Here is a 19,894-nt window from a genome sequence, read left to right as displayed (position 1 = left end):
GGAATTGACGCGCTGCTCCAACTTCCAATTGGATAACTCGAGTTATGGACGATCTGACATTTAGACTATTGTTTTTTATCGCGCGTCAATAAACAAACAATTAGAGCTATCTTATTCTAATTTAACTGGAATAAATAAGGCACGAACTGCAATGCTATGGATGCAAATATTTATTACCTAGAATTTTTTTTTTAAGTATTTTGGTACGAATTCTGAACTGCAAACTGATGTATCTAAGACGGGCGAGCAAATAAACAGTATTAAAAAATATATTTAGATGATACCTAAATCTCACTAGGTGAGGCGTAATTTCTTTTTTAAAGAAGGTGACTGTAGTAGACATATAGCATTGTCTATCATAATCGAGTGTTTTGAACTGGCAAGATTCCATAACAACTTGGAAACAATCGCTTTGATTTGACGTTTTGTTTTTAATCATCGGTGACGGTTTTGTAAGGGGGTTTTGTTGAATTTTGGTTGTGCGAGGTTTCGTTCTACATTTAGCGATGAAAGTTAGTCAACATGAAGAAATTAAATTTTATACCATGCCGAATTATTTCTTTTCAAATCGACTTCATTATTCGAGTGAATATTGTGGCGAATACCATGGCAACGGTTGATATTCTAGGTATTGTTTGTGTTGCATACCAATCCAAAATTTTGTAGATAAAATTTTCTCTCTTAATATATCACATACAAATAAATATATCATGTAGTGGGATTTGAACCTGGAATTATTGATTCTGAATTATAGATGAAATGATAAGAAATACTCTGAAACTGTCGAATCAAATTCAGTATCATCGTAGAAATGTACTTAAAGTTTTGATAGATTTTCATAACAAATTACTCCTACTTTGTTAAAAGTGGACAAACGACATAATAGTTGTTCAGCGACAAAATTTTTGACTCTAAAGTTAAATAAGTAAAGTGATTTTATTCGATATTTATATTTACGAATATTCCTTGAAAGATATATTTTTTATTTATTTAACTACCCTATCCAAGTGTAAGGTTAATATAATACTTTGGTAAGACAGAATCGCAACCCACCTAAAAGATAATTGAAGTAAACTGAATTCAACGAATATTCCAACTTTTCAAAAATACACGGTGATGCAAAGGCCAGGTCATTACTTAAGGAGGTTATAGTTCCAGTTAAAATGTTTTCGAGTTAATTTTTTTTCTATCTTGAATTTTCTTCGGATATATTGGTTTGGAACTTATTTTGTTTTCCTTTATGTCACAAGATTCTAAATGAGTTGGGAAAATGAGTGTTTGAATTTTGAAGGATAATGTAATATTTTCTGGTTTTGTTGGGTTCCTACAATTCCTCAGTGGGTTAGTTTACGTCAATGACCCAATCTCCATATGCGTGAAGATTAGGGGCCACTTCCCCAGAAAACTAAGCCACTGAGGCATTGGAAAAACCCAACAAAAACCAGAAAATATTGTAAATCCTCTGAGTATAATATAATCTAAAATTCAAACATTCATTATTCCAACTAGATTAAAATCTTCAAGAAAAAAGTAAAAAATCAAGGTCAACTTTTTTTTTTTTCTTGAACTGCCTGATCTACGCAGGTATTCGAAATAGAAACAAATTTCTCTTGAAAAAACTTCTTATTCAAACTAGAACTACCTCTTCATACTTCATAAAGTTATAACCTGGACTTTCGAAGCACCCTGTACATAGGTATACTCTTAACTTCACTTATTAGAGCTTGTTTTAGTTTGAACGATGCGGTTTTTGGTGTTTACCTGATAATTTACCAATAACACAAACTCTTATGGAATTCCCAAATTTCAATACAATAATCGTCTCACAAATTAGTGGTGGCAAAGACAGCATCTTCAAATTATCGATTCATCTCACAACTTTCGGGCATTTCCCGATTCTTAAGGCAATCAAGGCTTGATCCTCGATACAGCCAAACTGTCGTCAACGAAAATAATGACATAAAAACTATCTGTGTACGCCCTAAGGGTTATAATATATCACGAACGCTTCAAATCGGTACTCCAAGAGTTGAGATCTTGTAGGACAGCTGTCCTGTCAGAAGAAACTAACGAGGGTGAGCCCCCTGCAGGGCTCCCGAGACCACAGAATAATTGTTATTGATTGACGATAACGCATCTAGATGTCACCGGCCGAAGAGGAACCATTCAAATTTAGAAGAACCTTTTGTCTTTATAGTTATGAACGGGGTTTTAGCTATCGTCGATCTATTCGAGATATATTAATTTCGAAGATGCTAGATCCCAATCCGTATCTGATCCTCCGCTAACGAAACAATACCTCTCTCTGCTCCTGGTATTTATCGATAGCGATTGTTTCGAGAAAAAATACAGAAATGCCGCGTCGTAAATTTTCACCGATTGAATTGAAGAATACGATAATCTTCTGGATTATTACAAGGTTTCCAGAAAACTTGATCGCTCTATGTTTCAATTGCTCTATATGTTGTTCACTCCGTTTCTAATGTTAGATATCACACTTAATATTCTTCTATGGATTTCTCTGTTCACAGGTTACGTGTTTCATTCATTTTTCAGATAAAACAGAATTTCCAGAAAAATCTTGATTTATTTCTAATGATGGAGCTACTAAGCTGAATTTTCATCTTCCTCTACATTTAGATAATAGAATGTGGCGAATAGTCTTTGATATATCGAACTTCTTCGAGGATAAAAAAATCTCTGACGAAATTATTCAAATAACTTGACTACCCTAAGTTGAAGTGACGTCTTCAAACAAATATTCTTATGTGAAGTTCTCTGGTCTCCAACAATGCAATAGGCGCATGAATGATCTATCAAAAGCCGCTGGCACCAAGTCGAAGTTTTTCGGAGAAATATTATTTTCAGAAAATTCATTACAGCTCCTTGTTGTATGTGAATAGTTTCAGATAATGTCGTGTGATCATTTTAATTATTTTCCTGAATGTAAATCAGGTGGATTTTCAAAATTCATTACTTTAGAGAGCCCTACCTTTATATTTAATCATTTTTTTCTGAGAATATTTTCGAAAAAAATATTCTTCCTAGTGAGGTACTCTACTGAATTACTAATTCGACTGTAAGGCAAATTATCGACGTAAATATATGATAATGTCAAGTATATGAAAAATAGAATATAAACAAGAATCCGGTATCATTTTTTTTAAGATAGATAGTAAAAGAACTAAATAGGTATTTGAAAACTGAAACCGCTGAAGGAGCCGCCTAAGGAGATTCAATTCATATATTGATAGAGGTGGACTCGATTGCATTTTGAATATAACAAAATATAATCATTAATTGTCGTTTAATTGGTCTTGGAGGCTTTTCAATTATGATAAAATGCATTTTCTGACATTGGACATTTTGCCTACGATGAAAATCTAATATTTTTCAAATTATTGGAGAATTGTTTGGCAAAATATCCCATGACATAAAAAAACATGAATATTTAATCTTTCCCTTCATTTCTTTTCATTTTTGAATTTTTCATTTTGTTTTTTGTTCTTTTTTGTATTTTTTTTGTTCTATTTTTATTTTAATTTTTTTTCTTTGGGGGAAAATATGAATATTATTACAATCATTATAATTTTATGCCATTATTATGACAAAAAATAATTATACAATGCAATATGCTTTCTTTGACAACATAGTTTCATAGTTTCGATACATTAGGTGAAAGGTGAAATGAATAACACAAATCACATAATGATCTCACATTGGAATTGAAAACTTATCTAATATATTTTAACACATTGAACATTCTCCCTACAATGACAAATTTGATTCATTTCTAATTAGTGAATTAATCCTGGCAGAATATCCCATGTCACAAGAGAACATAATATATTTTATGTCAGTGGACATTCTGCCTACAATGAAAAATTTGATTCATTTCTCATTTGTGAATTAATCCTTGGCAGAATATCCCATGGCATAAGATGGTATGAATAGAAACCATTGGGTTTTCTGATTTTTTTTCTTATCTTTTCTCTCTTTTTCATGTTTTTTCGTTTTCTTTTTTATTTATTTTCTTTTTTTTCAGATTTTTCTTTTTTTTGGTTTTCTTTTCATATTTTTTTTTCTCCTCTCACAATTAACACAATCATAATTATTATGTCAATACAACATTCTGCCTACAATATAAATGTGATAAATATATGAAATATTGAATTATTGTTTGGCTAAATATTGCATTCAACAAGAGAACAATATTGAAGAAGTGAAAATTTTCTAACTATAAAAAAATTTGAAAACTATAAAAAATATTCGCTTTGTTCAGCCACCAAGACCAATAATTTATGTGAATCCTTCAAATATCGAGGATTCATAAAATGATGGAATCTCATTAGTGACTGTTCCAGGGTATTCTGATTCTCATTATAACATCTCTAAAATCTACTCTAAGTTAGTCATTAACTTGCCAACAGTTGAATTCAATAGTTCAGCAGAATACCTCACGAAAGTAAGAATATTAGGTCTACTAATGAAAATTCAAAAAAAGTTCGCTATTTCCGACATGTATAAAATCTATGAATGCATAATAAGATGTGACAAATATTTTGGGAAACTTGTATAGAGATTCAATTTTTACGTATTTTTTAACAAATTTCTTAAAACTGAGAGATCTACCAAATGTTAATGTTAATCTTATTGGAAAACTTTCATTCCTTGGAAAATTAAGGTCACTTTCGTGAAATAAATATTTCAGTAAGAGATGAAATGAAGAATTTCGAGAAAAGCTTTGACTTGGCGTCAGGAGCATTTTTGAGTTCGTTCATTAATGCGCCTATTGCACCGTGGGGACCATAGAATAAATATATCAGATGTGGTTTATTATGGTGTCATTTTATCCACACGGGAAGTTCTGATGACTTAAACCTCCTGAAATTTGGCATAAACATTAGATTGATCATTTTACACAAACAACCTAGTCAAATCTGGAAATATTGAGAATTTTTTTCGATTTTATACTTGAATCCTTCCCATCGTTAAAATCATTTCCTATTCCATCTACAAATATTATAATCCATTTATATTTTATATCGTTATATTACCAAAGATTCAATGCATTTGCTTTCAAAAAGCAAATTTTGCAGTGTCTTTTTGAAGGTCAGTAAACTGTATAATGACCATACCTCAATATTGTTTTTTTCATTCCTTCTCTACACCCAAAATCTCAACTCAGTCGGATCTATTGTCAATGAAATATCAAGTTTTCTCCATCATTTCAATATACCCTCCAAGTTGATACAAAATTTTAACACAATGAAGTTTAATTTTTAAATTTCGAAAGGAATCATCTGAATAATAATCCTTCGTGATATTTTTTCCAACTGGACCACCAAGTTTGAATTCAATTCAATCAGGAACGATTCAGAACCTAAAAAGTACGCTGAAAATTTAAAGTCTTAGATAGGCACGAAAACACCTAACCTTACTAATGTGGACTCTAGCGACAGTAGCAAATCTTCCGAGATGCTAATTTTTTTATCGTCGATCCTCCTCTAATGACTTCTGGCGTCCGGATAGAAAGAATTTGCGGAATAGCGAAGATTCGTTGAAAGAGACGGTCAGAGAAAGGAGAAGAACCGCCCCACGCTATTTCGAACAAAAAGCTCGTATAGGAATGCGTGAATCCGTTTGGGAAGTCGAAGATCAAGTGGTTCGCATGGTTCAGGGAAATGATGAATGAACGGGTACATGCAGAGGTGACATAAGGGATGACTCATATATTATCAACAACTCGTCTCTTCTAGTCTTGGCCTTATCTCGATACATCGTTTTTGATATCGGAACGTTCTACGTGTTATTTAGGTATAAAGACAGCCTTGGTCAATCGATATTTATTCGCTTAATTTTTTTTTTGGGCATTTCACGATTTATAGATTTTTAATTTTGAGTCAGATGTAGACAAAATTCTGAGCGTAAGATTCCATCAATCGATCATCTCTTCAATGTACATTTATAAAAACCAATAAATAAATTAATTCATTAATTAATTCAAGCTACTCAATAAAAATATTCATTTCCATAAACTACCAAGAAAATAATGAAAAACCATTCCTGGGGGTTGAGTGGAGTAGCATTGGCTAGACTTCCCCCCTAAAATTGCCGAATAAAAACTTCATCAAGAATTTTGCGAATGATTGAAATTATTGAAACTCAAATTGTTTCTTTTCAATTCAAAATTAAATATGAATAATAAATTTTAAGAAGTTTATCATTTTCATCATTCAAAAATAATTTTTTTCTACATTCATGCAGAAAGCAACACTTTATTGAACTATATATTTAGTGGAAAATAAGTTCTTTATTGCACTAGTGCAATAAAGTTTTTATTGCACTCATATGTCATTCTACTTCAACGTGCTGTCATCATGACAAACAAATATTTCGGCCTGAAGGAAATAACGATGTACAGTTACCAAGTACTAGTACGTTTACAGCAGTAACAAATCAAGAAGTGGATTTGAAAAGTACTTCACTACGAAATATTAATATTGAAAATTGCACCAATTGTTCATTCACTTTCAACATTGAGGGTAAAAATAAAGTTTGAGTTAAATTTTTCGTAACGTATTAGTTCCTGTTTCAATGCAAATCGATATTAATAATAAAGTATTCAAGTTGCGCTTTTCATTTTCCTACACCTAGTGCCGCACCTCAATAAATTATTTTTTGGTTTTTGCATGAACGTAGAAAAAATGTTGTATGCAACTCGTGTAAAAATTGTTTATTGCACGACAATTGCACGTCGAGTGCAATAAACATTCACTTTTTACACTTGTTGCATAAATAACTATTAAGGGCTCAGAATGAAAACTCACCTACATATATCCCTAGAAAATTAAAAAATCAACTGTCATTGTCGCATTCGTAACTGATTTTGAAAAATAACCTAAAAGTATCCCTCCTCAACAATTGAGCCTGAAGTTGTTTAATTCCTTCCTGAAAAATCCCACAACCAAAAAAATACTTTACTACTGGTTCCTGTGGAATACTTGGTCCACCCACATTTACTCTATTCATCGAAAAAATCTTGAAAAAAAAGATTATCTCAAAAAAAGTTACAATTTGAGAAAACCGAAACAAATTGATGCGTTATACTTCTATATAACGATGAATTTGATTCATTAATTTTGAAACTATTTTGAACATTTCTCTTGAAAAGTTGTTGAAAGTATCCAACTGCAATAATTGAATAATTATTAATATGAACGATCATGAAATTTATGCAAACTAAACGAAAATTTTCAATATAATTGATGAACAACTGAATAATTTATTTGAAAGATCTATTTTTCATGTATAATAAACAAAAATTGCGAGAAAACTGTTAAAATACAAGATTTCGAGAAAAATAAACCTATACCATACTTCTATAAAGTTATTGATTTGAAAATCTCTATCAAAATCGATGAAAAAGGAACAGTTTCTAAAATCAGAACGTTATGAGTCCAAGGGCCAAATATTCCTATAGGTACTCGAGTAGTATAAAAAAACACTCACATTTTCTCTGGAAAATCCTCTGTTTAACTCCAACTCCAAAAAAATTAACTTTTCACAATATCAAGTTTCCATGTAATCCGATGATTAAATCTTAGTACTATTCTGAAGATTTTTCTTGGAAAATGGTTGAAAGTGCACATCTGCAATAAATCAATAATTATTAATTTGAATGATCACAAAATTTATATAAACTAGCCCAAAATTTTTGAAAGAATTAATAAATTACTGAATAAATTTGAGAGATCGAAAAATACTTCCTTTTTCTCTGGAAATTCCTCTAGTCAACTCCAATTCCAATTCCATCCATCATTTGTGAACAGGTTTCACCATCCCAGAGATCATAAGTTTGAAATTTTCACCAGAAAATTCACTTTTCACAGTATAAAGTTTCCATGCATACCGATGATGAATAAATCTTAATACCATTCTGAAGATTTTCCTTGAAAAATGGTTGAAAGCACTCAACTGCAATAATTCAATAGTTATTAATTTGAAAGATCAAAAAATTTTAGTAAACAAGCTCAAAATTATGTATGAAATTGATAAATTACCGAATTAATGATTTGTTAGATCAATAGTTCATGTGAAATGGACAAAAATTGTGACAACATCCGATGAACAACAAGATGATGACGCGTTTTCCTCGTTAGACAAATGGCGATCTCTGATTGGTCCATTTTACAATGAAGAGATTAATTAGGAAAATATACATATTTCATACCTGTATTGAGTTAATGATTCGAAAAATTCCATCAACATCAATAAAAGCATGGAAGGTTTGGAAAAACAGAAAGTAATAAGTTAATGAGGGCCAAAAATTTCTATAGGTATAAAAAATACTCACATTTTCGTCCGAAAATCCTGTAATCAACTCAGCTCCAATTCCATCCATCACTTCTGAAGACTTTCCAGTATCCAAGGAATCATATTTTCGCAATTTTCACCAGAAAATTCATATTTTTCATCAATAATTCTTCACAAACAATTCACGTACGAACAACACTTGTTTTCGATAATAATGGCGCCTAAAAACAGATGAATCTCATACTTTACCCGATTTTGATCCACCACGCAGCTAACCAGCCTGTTTAGATCCTTCTTATTATTCACGTTCTTATCAATAACATGTCTGCTCTGGAAGATTCTAGTAAACTCGGATCCATTTCGATGCATCAACGCACAGGTGATAAACAAATTCGAACCAGATTTTTGCAACACCTGACCAGTTTTCGATGTTTTGACGATTCACTTATAGAGATGTGCTGGAAATTGAAAAGAAAATTTCAGATTAATATAATACATTTTCTTGTGCCGTTTTTTACTTGATCGGCTGGAAATTTTGAATCGAAATTACAAATTATAGATATTTGATTGGAATTGGACATAAAATGTAGCATAGCAATCGAATTATACAGAGTGTTTCATAATATATGCGCAGGATGTAAGATGTAATGTAATTCAGGATAGCTCTATGCACCATTTTCGAGATACAGGGTGTTCCAAATAAAAAAAAAGTTGTTTTCTACACAAAAAAGGTATTCTTGGTCATATGCTGTAAAATCGACCGTTTTCGAGAAAAATCAACTTTTATGTTAAAAATGGTCAATTTTTTGAATTTGAGGAGAAAACACCCACCTCTCCAAAGCCTTCACCTCAAAAGTTGATTTTTCTCGAAAACGATCCACTTTAGAGCGTATGACCAAGAGTATCTTTTTTGTTTAGAATCATTGGCGGTTCAAATGGGGGTCTCAAATACAGTACTTTTTACATTAGCGTAGAAGTTGGGGAGAAAAACACACATTACCCCTTCAAAACCTTCACCAAATAAGAATTGAAAAAAAAATAATTCTCACGAAAATAGTTAATTATGATTAGAAGATTCTCACGAAAGCTGTTTTTTGTAGGGTAAAAGGTACCGGAGATATTCCCAAAAAATGACTTTTTTTATTCAATTTCAACACCCTGTATCTCGAAAATGGAGAATTTTAGAGGGTATGTTAATAGAAACTTTTTTTCATATTTTTAGACAAGCTATCACATCCTGAAGTTCTGCGCTAATGTTATTAAACACACGGTATAACTAAAAAAACTAGATATTCGAATAAATAACCAGTCTTATTTCTTATTGCCATAACAATTTATTTTGTCCACGGCAATTCAAAATCAATCGGATATTTTGAATATGAAACACTATTTACTAGCGTTCACTGTGAATTGACTAAACATCGATAGAATTCAGAAAAAAAATGTTGTAGAAACTCACATTTTCGTTTGTTGAGTCCTACCCAGAACAGCAGCTCGAAGATTTCATTCAAAATTTCTTCTTTCTTCGTACACTTGATATAATAAAATTACTTGTTTACGATGAACTCTTGAATTGAAGATCTCAACTTGAAAAAGCTACAAACGAATAGATATTTCATGACGAAATCGACGTATCTGAATTTTGACAGAGAGATCGAACTGACCATAGATTCAGTTAGAGGTTACATAGATTCAAGGAGGCGATGGTCGAGACGATCGAAGCAGGTAGTCCGGTCATAGATATGAGTGTTTGTTTACTTAATTTGGATGTTAAAGAAATTCACTTATGAGACTTTATGTCGCTGTAACTTTCCGAGTCTGGAATTGAATCTAATATTCTATCAAGCTAGCGAATTTAACAACCTCTAACATAATATTTGAGTATGTATACCTTTTATTTATTTCGAATAATTCATATTTATGTAGTGTCTCATAAGTTAGACGTTTTTCTGAGCTTGGTTGTTTCGAAAATAATCTTTATTTGAGTGATATAGTTAATGATTTTTCGTTATTAAAAGGAAATATCAAGATGAGATGTAATAATGTCAAGATTACTGAATTTTCGTAGGTTTTTTCAATGTTTTTTCCTAATTTCGCCTATGAATGAATACGTATCCGAAATTTTTGCTTTCCAAATCCATTTTAGAACATTTTAAACTGTCGATATCTGTAAATTTTTATGTTAGGTAAATTTTTCAAATGATTTTGAGGCAATTTGATATGGATATTGGGTTTGAGCCTAATTGCGTTGATTTACTGAAGATGAATTTCTATTATTTCTTATATCTATCCAACTATCTGTTAAAAAAAAATTGAATTACCTATGCTTGGTTCTCTCTACTGATGTTATTGATTTAATATACAGGGTGGACAAAATTCGACGTCTAGTGAGGGCTGCTCGAGAACTATCTGAGCTAAAAGAAATCAATGACACATTTTTAAGGTTTTTTTTTCCTGACAAATCCTGATTTCAAATGTGTTATTCTCAATAATGCTAAATACCTAAATTGTTAAATTCACGACAAATAATATATATTTATATTTGTTACGGCATTTCCCAAATTATAAAGGATTTTCCAATTGGATTTATACAATTCAAAATAGTTTCTAACATTGTGTTTTAATTTTTTCACATTTCTTTTGTCATTTGTGTTGAGTAGAGGAATTCTTTTTCCAGCTACTGAAGGTTGCTCCAAGGTGCTGATTTCCCTATTTCCTGTAATGCGAGCATTGAAGAGGATTTCAGAATATCTCGAGCTGCTACTTCCGGAACTAAGAAACGTAAGATATTTTGTTTTTGTTTTTCGAATTACTTAAGGGTTAAATTTGTAGAATTGTTGAAATCATTCTGAAAATTCTTCCTTATTTCGGTTGAATACCAAAAAATCATCTTTGATACTCCTCATTCTCTAATGTTCTGCCAAAAACATCCCTTTTTGTAGGTATGTAAAGGTCCTACTTGAGGCATCATTAATCTTAAGGACTTTCGGTCCTGTCCGTATTAAAATGTTTTGGCCAATTGGCAATTACAACGGCAGTAAGTGTTCATTAGAGCAGATTGGAGCAGATATCTTCCCTCAAGACATTACATATGTGCCCGTATAAACTTTCAGTTGTAAATCATATAAACGGAAACAGTTCGCCCGTTAGTTATTCTTCCTCCCACTTAGCATATGCCGAGTTGACTTTTAGGACCCCGAGTGCATTGGTGGCGTTCATGGGGGGGTTGGGATTTCAATAGATAGATATAGGTACACTGGGTCCGTAAAATATGGAACAAATCCATTTTTAGCTAAACAGACCATTTCAAGAAATAATCCTGAAACACGTCGATGTTTTATTTCAAATCACCGTATTTTAAAATAATAATCTAATATACAGGGTGAAATACTTTCGAGTAAGGACGTCACCGTCATTTTTTCAAATGGAACACCTCCCATTTTGTCTCAATTTTCCGATTACTCTAGCTGAGCTGATTCCAAAAACGTATCACATGTTGATTCCAATTGGTACAGGGTGGACAAAAATACAATAGTTTTGTGTGTGTTCATAAAGTAACGCGTAACATTCTTTATTAGTTAAATTAACAATATTATGAAAAATAATTATTGTCTAGCGGCAATTGGTTTGAATGTAATACCCTGTAGTTTGTTACATTTTTAGATGAATAAAAATGTATGAAAATAAGAAATAATTTCTTTCATATTCTGTCTGCTAGACCACAAGTACCAAACATGTTTGGAAACAGCCCATTTTTATTAATCTACAAATGTAACAAACTACAGGGTGTTACATTCAAACCAATTGCCGCTAGACAATAAGAATTTCTGATAATATTGTCAAATATGATTATGATCCTTTCAAATGGAATCATACCTATTGGAAAACTTTTATACATGTGATATTTCCTTGACCGAATCTTGAGCATCCGAGTGTACCACACCGACAGTACCAATTTTTCCGAATCTCTGAATAATCGGTACCTCATTTTACTTCTTGATAACAGACGGAGAACGAACAAATACGTGATTTATCCAACAAGATTCCTCTCTTTTTTGATTCATTAAAGTTCCAGAAAGATAGCAGTCTCTAACGGATAAATCAAGGTCTAACAAGTCTCCTTGTAAGGAGCAGAGTAGTACCGCATTATTCCGGAATAAGAAATGTGGATGAGTGCAGGTCGGAATGAGAAATGTATTTCATTGCGCGTCACGGAAAGGACAATTGTTCCTGACGACTGATGCTGCGCTCACACATGTCAATAGATGAAAGGGAAAACGAAAAGATACGCTTTTGTTAAATAGGGATTGAAACTTTTATGAAGTAACGTTGATACTTAACAGTGAAGAGGAATTATTTCGAATATAGGTACAGGGTGTTCCAAATTCGATGCTCACTGAAAGCTTCTCGAGCACCACTTCTATAAAACTTAGAGAAAAAAAATCTTTAAGGATCCCCGATCTGTTTTTTCGAAATAATTAGATAACAGATATCAGAGCGTAAATATCTTGATTCGTTCTCGAGTTACAGGGCGATTCTGAAAAATGACTGATTCAAATATGTCGCTATTCATTGGTTTATCGAGATATTTGATAGTCCATAGAGAAAAAACATAGATAGAGGGAGAATAAGCAATTTTTACATGTCCCCAACATGTTTAGATTACGATGTTGGATTGTGATATATTTTCAAATCTACAATTTTAATATATCGTTATGAATGTATATTATATTGAACGAAATATATTTATTTGAGTGATTCCTGATTAAATAAGCAAATTTGAATATTTGGAATCTGATATTTTTCCTAATTGTCGAATTTATAATAAGCAGAATATTCATTATTTCATGTATCCACCTCCTGAAATCCAAGGTTTGGCAACTTTTGCTCTCCTAGTGTCATCGGTTGTTTCACGTCGTTTGGCGTGCTTGAAGTTATTTTCTGATTTATATATATTTCTGATATATTTTGGTATTCACTTCAATATATTCTGAGTTGATATGAAACGTTGATTCACTACGGGACATAAGAAGTGCGTTCTTTGTGGAGAAACTCGCGAATTGAGTGAAATATCGTATCACTGATATGTTTTCATTTCCGCGCGCTTCATATCAAGTTTGATAGTTCAAAATTTGCTCCCTCTATTCTATCTATCTATTTATTACTCCGAGTCATCTAAACAAGAAGTTCAATAGGCAAAACTCTCATTAGTTCTCCATTGTTAAACAATACAAAATTAAGATCTGAACAATCATCAATATGAGATACCTACCTTCTATTGAAAGCATTGTTTTTTGATGTTGGTGAATTATACTGTGTGTTTCAGCTACTCACATGTTTCAAAGTTCAAAACATGTTTACGAATCCTATTCAACCTCTATTCTGCATCACATTCGAATAAATATAGTGTTCCTTTAAAAAAAAATCGATACTTTTAATAGTATCAAATGGTATCAAAATAGTGATGATAATCGCTAATCATTACTATTATATTCTATATTGTTTAACAATGGAGAACCAATGATAATTTTGAGGGGATCTAGCGTCAAAATTAGCCTATAGAAAAAAACTATTATACTTTTTGTTTAGAATGGCTTGGACTATAACATATCAAAAATTCAGCCAATTTGACAGGAGACCACTTTAGAAAATGTGAGGTATCTTTTTTCTCAGTATTCGCAAATAAGCATCGAGCTTGATAAAACGATTTAACAATTTCTAAACATTGTTGAAACGTATATCTTTTCATGATTAAATATAGCAAAACCCACTGAATACATTTTCTCGACAAAATATCATATCGTTCAAATACTCATTAAAATCACCTTTTTTTCCCATTTCTTGAAAACAGTTGGTTACCACCCGCCTGACTTTATTTGCATTTAATTGCTTGCACAACGCATCGCACAATGGTTCTCATGAATTATCCCTCTCAGCCTTTCTGCCATCTACTGTTAATTTATTTGCAGCATTTCGCAGCATATCCGGAATTCTTGCTTCTTTATTGCCAAGGGTTGAACTGAATGAGGGATATATGTTTCTGCCGAACTATTGCTTCCCATACTATGTGCGTAGTACCAGCGTGTGCAAGGTTGAAGTTGCACACGAAAGTATATCCTGTTTCGATTTGGGAAAATTGATTTTTTGCGAGGAGTGTAGTTTCAGTTTTCGTTGAGTTTCGGTTGAGACGAATGAAAGAAAATACAATAGAATGATGAAGAAGTCCAAATTTGGTCTTAACCAACGTTTCGTCTATTTATCAGACTGTTCAATGGCGACCGATTTAACAGCTGTCAAGTGATTATTCTTAGTTTGGTTTGGCAATTCGTCATGAATAGACTCACGCCTGAACAACGCTTGCAAATAGTGCAATTTATTTCGAAAATAATGGTTCTGTGCGTATCGCGAACTACGTCCATTTTATTTTGTTTAGCGATGAAGCGCCCTTCTGGTTGAATGGCTACGTCAACAAACAAAACTGCCGCATTTGGAGTAAAGCTAATCCTCAAGTGTATGTCGAAACACCGTTACATCCAGAAAAACTGACTGTTTGGTGCGCTTTATGAGCTTGTGGAATCATTGGTCCGTGCTTCTTCAAAAACGATGATGGCCAGAACGTTACAGTCAATAGTGATCGGTATAGAGCCATGATTACTAACTTTTTCATTCCTGAATTGAACAACCATGAGGTCCAGGAGCTGTGGTTCCAACAAGATGGCGTAACATGTCACACAACTCGTGCCACAATCGATTTATTGAATGACACGTTTGATGACCGCCTAATTTCACGTTCTGGACCTGTGAATTGGCCTCCAAGATCTTGTGATTTAACACCTCTTGACTACTTTCCGTGGGACTATGTAAAGTCATTGGTCTATGCGGATAAGCCACAAACCCTTGACCATTTGGAAGACAACATTCGCCGTGTTATTGCCGATATACGGCCACAAATGTTAGGAAAAGTCATCAAAAATTGGACGTCCAGATTGGACTACATCCGAGCCAGCCGTGGCGGTCATATGCCAGAAATCATATTTAAAATGTAATGCCACAAGATTATCTTGCGGATAAATAAAATTCATGTCAATCGAAAAATCCATCGTTGTTTTATTGCAATTTAAAGTTCTATTGCTCTAAAAAAACACCCTTTATATGAGATTTGTCCATCATCAAGTTAGGTTATTCAAAAGGTATGAAATCTGAAGAAGCTACTGAGTAGCTAACAATTTTTATTTACATAATAAAATTGTGGGAACTAAAAAAACTCGTTATTAATGTTAAATTAATAGATTTCTAGCAAGTAACGAGCAAGTCAATCAAATCATGACTAAAAAACAATATACCTACCAATTGGTAGATTAAAAATTCAACAACTACGCAAATTACGTGCTTTGGAGAACACTTGGTGAAGTTGATAATTGCAACAAGACATTTAATCAAGGAATACGTTATTGGCTATCATTTGAACGCAATAATCACCATGTATAGTTACAAGGTGGAAAGGTGTCAAGAGCCAAAATTCCTTGTTCACGTTCAAGTGTTTTTCCTCCGCCTTTGAACGTTGTAATTTATTCTATCACTGCATACTTTACTGTCGGAAGCAATTTTCGTAAGTGCCTGTTCTGCATATCAAATAACTCGTTTCTCACTCGAATCCTCAACGAAACGTTTTTGCGGCTTCAAGGCTCTAGTTTTCGAAAAGAACGATTTAATTAGTCAAAGGGAAGTTGTGAATAACTCATTAACTTGACATGATCGTTAACTCAAAGTGTACATTTTCTCATTTTGAATCTTCATTAACAACTTGATACGTATCTAAGAGTTTAGTTGGATAAACCACCCTTTCTAGGTATCATATTCAAAGTTTAACATGTTGATGCTAACATACAAACTTAACATTTGTTCTAAATAATTAAGTTATTCTACTGATCATTATATCAATTTTAGTTTATCTAATATTTCCAGTAATGAACCTTTAGTTCTGAAAAATTGAATAAAAAAATCCCAAAGCTATTCTGCAATAGCTATTCTCTCGAAAATTAGTAACAAAATCAATAAACGAATATATAGAATTGTTTCTCCTAGTTCAGGAGTTCGATCAATAAATTTCCAAGGTAAAAAGTCTAGCAATAAAAATTAATATAATTCATCTAAAAATTGAAGACACAACTTAAAATTCGAAACTTGTATAGGAATCAAATAGCAAATTCTAGATTTTATTTTTCCATTGTTAGGAATTTTTGTGAATTTATTCGGATTTTTAGCCCTCATTCTATATAATAACCTTAATTATTATAAAAATAATTGATTAGTTTTGCTTTATGGAAATTCATTCATTCAATATTTGTTTAGAAAATTGTATGGACAAACTGCAATGCTATTTTAAGACTCGAAGTAGTTAATAAACTCAAGATGTAGTGACAGCGTTGAAGAATTAGTTTCAACAAATATTTAGAATGCATCTTCGAACTAAATAGTCCACATAATGTAACTCAAGTTACGCTAGATTGAGAGCAGAGTGCCGGAAAATTACAGAATGAATTTATTTATAAATCGGTAATTGCTGGTTTATCGAGCAGAAAATCTTTCTTGAGAGAGTACCTACATTGAATAATAATATATCCAATGTAGGAATCATTCCATTTAAAATGGCTATAACGGCAACACTATTTATTATTTTACGACAATTTTATGTCATTTGTGTTCACTAGGTTATGCCATATATAATCATGGAAAGATACACGCTTCAACAATGTTTAGGAATTGTTAAATTGTTTCATTAAGATCAGTTCCCATTTGTAAGTACTGAGAGACCTACATTATTAAGTTAATTGACTCCCTATTCATCGTATTGTCAAGTATACAAAACAATGAATAGGTAGTCTATCAACTGAATAATGTCGTCAAAGAATTCATCTTAAATCAAGGTATTCACAATGGAGCACTGATTTTGGTAAAACAATTTTACAATTCCCAAACGTTGAGGAATAGTTATTTATAATACAAGTGCAGAAGGCATTGATATTCTTCCACGAGTTCAAAATTCAAAAACGAGCCACGATGTGGCGAGTTTTGGAATGAACGAGTGGTAGAATGAGCCTTCTGTACGAGTATTATACATTATTTTCTCTAATTCATTGCATTTTCATTGAAATTAATGAAATATTTCCATAAATATAATTTAGTGATTTTTGCATTGAAAAATGTTGGTTGGCAGAACTGATTTCTTTAAGGCAAATTGATGAATTGACAGATAAAGCCGTAGCGGAAAGTTCGGAGTGCCAACATAGAATAATAAAATATAACCATGAAAACTGTGCGTTTCTGATATATTCTCGCACGATTTTGTTCTACAAGATGTGGAAGAATGAACGGAATAACCACAGAATTAGAGAAAAGTACATCTTTCCATAATTGAATGACATATGACATAAGAGATGTCAAAAAGTAATACAGTGTTGCCATTATAAGCATTTTAAATGGTATTCTTCCTATTCGAAGATTCTCTACTTCTGAGTTTCTTTTAGAGCTCTTAAAAGCTCATATGAAGTTCGTGCGAATTAAGATTGAGCTTTTTGTTCACGACTTGTTGTTAGTCACTTTACCTGAAAAAAATTTTCGGACCTCGTTTTGTACGATAATGCATTTTGATACCAGTGTTACACCTTGTTGAATACTGGTAAGTCTTTTCCTGGAATATTCCGTAATTGTATGCAAAACTACGAAGAAAAATTGTTATGCTAATAACTTTTGCGTATGTTATGATAATTATCTGTGGAATGGGGGTAATAATATCTAACCATAATGGCAGTTTGTCGAATTTGCATATACGTTTCGCATCAATTACCATCCATTGATTCCAAATTTGCATGCTTATCGGGTACAATTATGAAAATCCCCCTATTTATAGCTGATAACTCTACATAATTCACTATATTCATTGACAATTCATGAAGACGAAAATTCTGTGAGAATTGTTGAAAATAAAGGGTGAAAACTTGATGTGTATTGTCTAAAATGGGTTCAATACTTCATACCTTCTTCCTCCTAGAGTTGTATCAATAAGAGTGGAAATATTTGATTGAAAACCATTTTTCAATGACCACGTAGATTTTGCCATATAAGATATCGATAGCTAACGCATCTCAAGTATGCTTAACCAGAAACAGAGAAGGTCAAAACGTGCAATAAGTTGAAATTGAACAGATCACCTGCGTGAGTATGACAAGAGTAGGAAACATAACTCATATAGTAGCGGTAGACGTCGTTTTGAATCTTTTCTCTTGTCAAGGATTGCTTGATGCAATTGAATATACCCTGAGTGGAAAAATCTTTACAGGTGAATAGGTAAAACGCTTAAAGATATTGAATCAATTGGATTCAAGTCTAGTGGCCAAACTTCAGGATATATGGCTGACTCTTTGATTTCGAAAAACTCTCTTTATAATGGTCATAACTATTAATGTAAACACTATAAATTTCACGAATTAACTGGTCGAGAAGTCATTCATTTGGTACACAGATTGACCAAAACCAGACAGAAGATCTGGTATATAAGGGTTTTTAGAGCCACATTTAGGCTATACATGCCTCTGGGTCAGGAAACTTGTCTTGAAGGAAAAAACCCTAGCTGACTGTATGTGTGATCGAGAGAATCTTTGAAAGAGTCCCAAAGGGGTGGACATAAACATTAAAATGGAGATTCAGGTCAAACTGAAGAATTTGAGACTTGGTCAAAGCTCTTTGCTGATCTAAAAGAGGTCTAATACCATAAAACATCTGGCTGAAGGCAACAAAGAGGCCCTGTTTTGACAGTCAGGGCAGAGATGTGTTGAAGGTTAGAAACAAGCTGATTAATTTGCAAAAAAGGCATCCAGGGTAACACCTGCTGGATCTGAAGTTTACTGTGGACTTGGAAAAAAAACCTATAAAGGGACGTTATATTCCCGAAACTATAGATCACAGACCCTTCAAATATAAATGTTTTTTGTAGCTTGAGAGGTTATCTATAACATGTTGAAATTTCATGTATCTATCTTTCCCTACTAGAATATGGCAGTCTGGCAAAATTATTCAAAATTTTTTTGAAAATTTCAGTTTACAGAATATAACTGCTAAAATAAAAGACAAAGTACATAACTGATGACATTTTTGTAATCTACGATATCCAGTGAAGGAGAAGAAATGGAAAGGTGTAATAGGTCTTCATTGAGACTTTTAATTTTTTTTAAAAAAGTGGAGACGTTGACCAATGAGACATTATACTTCCTAAACTATAAGTTACAGACCCTTCGATTATAAATGTTTTTTGTAGTTTGAGAGGTTATCTATAGCATGCTGAAATTTCAATTCTACTATATGCCTCATCGGGAAATGATAGTTTCACAAAAATTATCAAAATTTTTCCGATAAAATTTCTGTTTACACGTTACACATTCTGAAATAATAGACTGATCTTCCAGCTTATGGTATTTTCTTGATCTATAACATCGAACTATTGAATAAAGTGGCACATAGTTGATGAGATCCTGGCATCAAATAAAAAAAATAAAACTTGAAACATAAAAAAAAATTATAT

The 19,894-nt window shown here is 32.4% G+C and overlaps 1 protein-coding gene and 1 long non-coding RNA gene across 3 annotated transcripts in view; both read right to left on the bottom strand.

Annotated features, from left to right (window-relative positions):
* Positions 1-7,756, bottom strand: part of LOC123677916 (ABC transporter C family member 10-like) — a 68,803-nt gene extending 61,047 nt beyond the window's left edge. The window contains exons 1-2 of one of the 2 annotated variants that reach the window (XR_006747154.1): positions 7,513-7,756; positions 6,831-6,951 (exon numbers count right to left, since the gene is read on the bottom strand). The gene's annotated coding sequence lies outside the window, so the exon portion shown is untranslated. The remainder of the gene's footprint in view (positions 1-6,830; positions 6,952-7,512) is intronic. The other variant, XR_006747155.1, reaches the window with a different exon arrangement.
* A 595-nt stretch (positions 7,757-8,351) lies between these two features.
* LOC123677914 lies at positions 8,352-9,944 on the bottom strand. Its single transcript, XR_006747153.1, has 3 exons — positions 9,776-9,944; positions 8,593-8,774; positions 8,352-8,537 (listed from the first exon to the last, which is right to left on the bottom strand). It is a non-coding gene; the product is annotated as an uncharacterized LOC123677914 (long non-coding RNA).
* Positions 9,945-19,894: the final 9,950 nt, after the last annotated feature.

Source organism: Harmonia axyridis, chromosome 4, assembly GCF_914767665.1.
Source record: "Harmonia axyridis chromosome 4, icHarAxyr1.1, whole genome shotgun sequence".
Classification (NCBI taxonomy): Eukaryota; Metazoa; Arthropoda; class Insecta; order Coleoptera; family Coccinellidae; genus Harmonia; species Harmonia axyridis.
The sequence above is the reverse complement of the archived record's forward strand: the minus strand, read 5'-3'. Positions and strand labels throughout refer to the sequence as shown.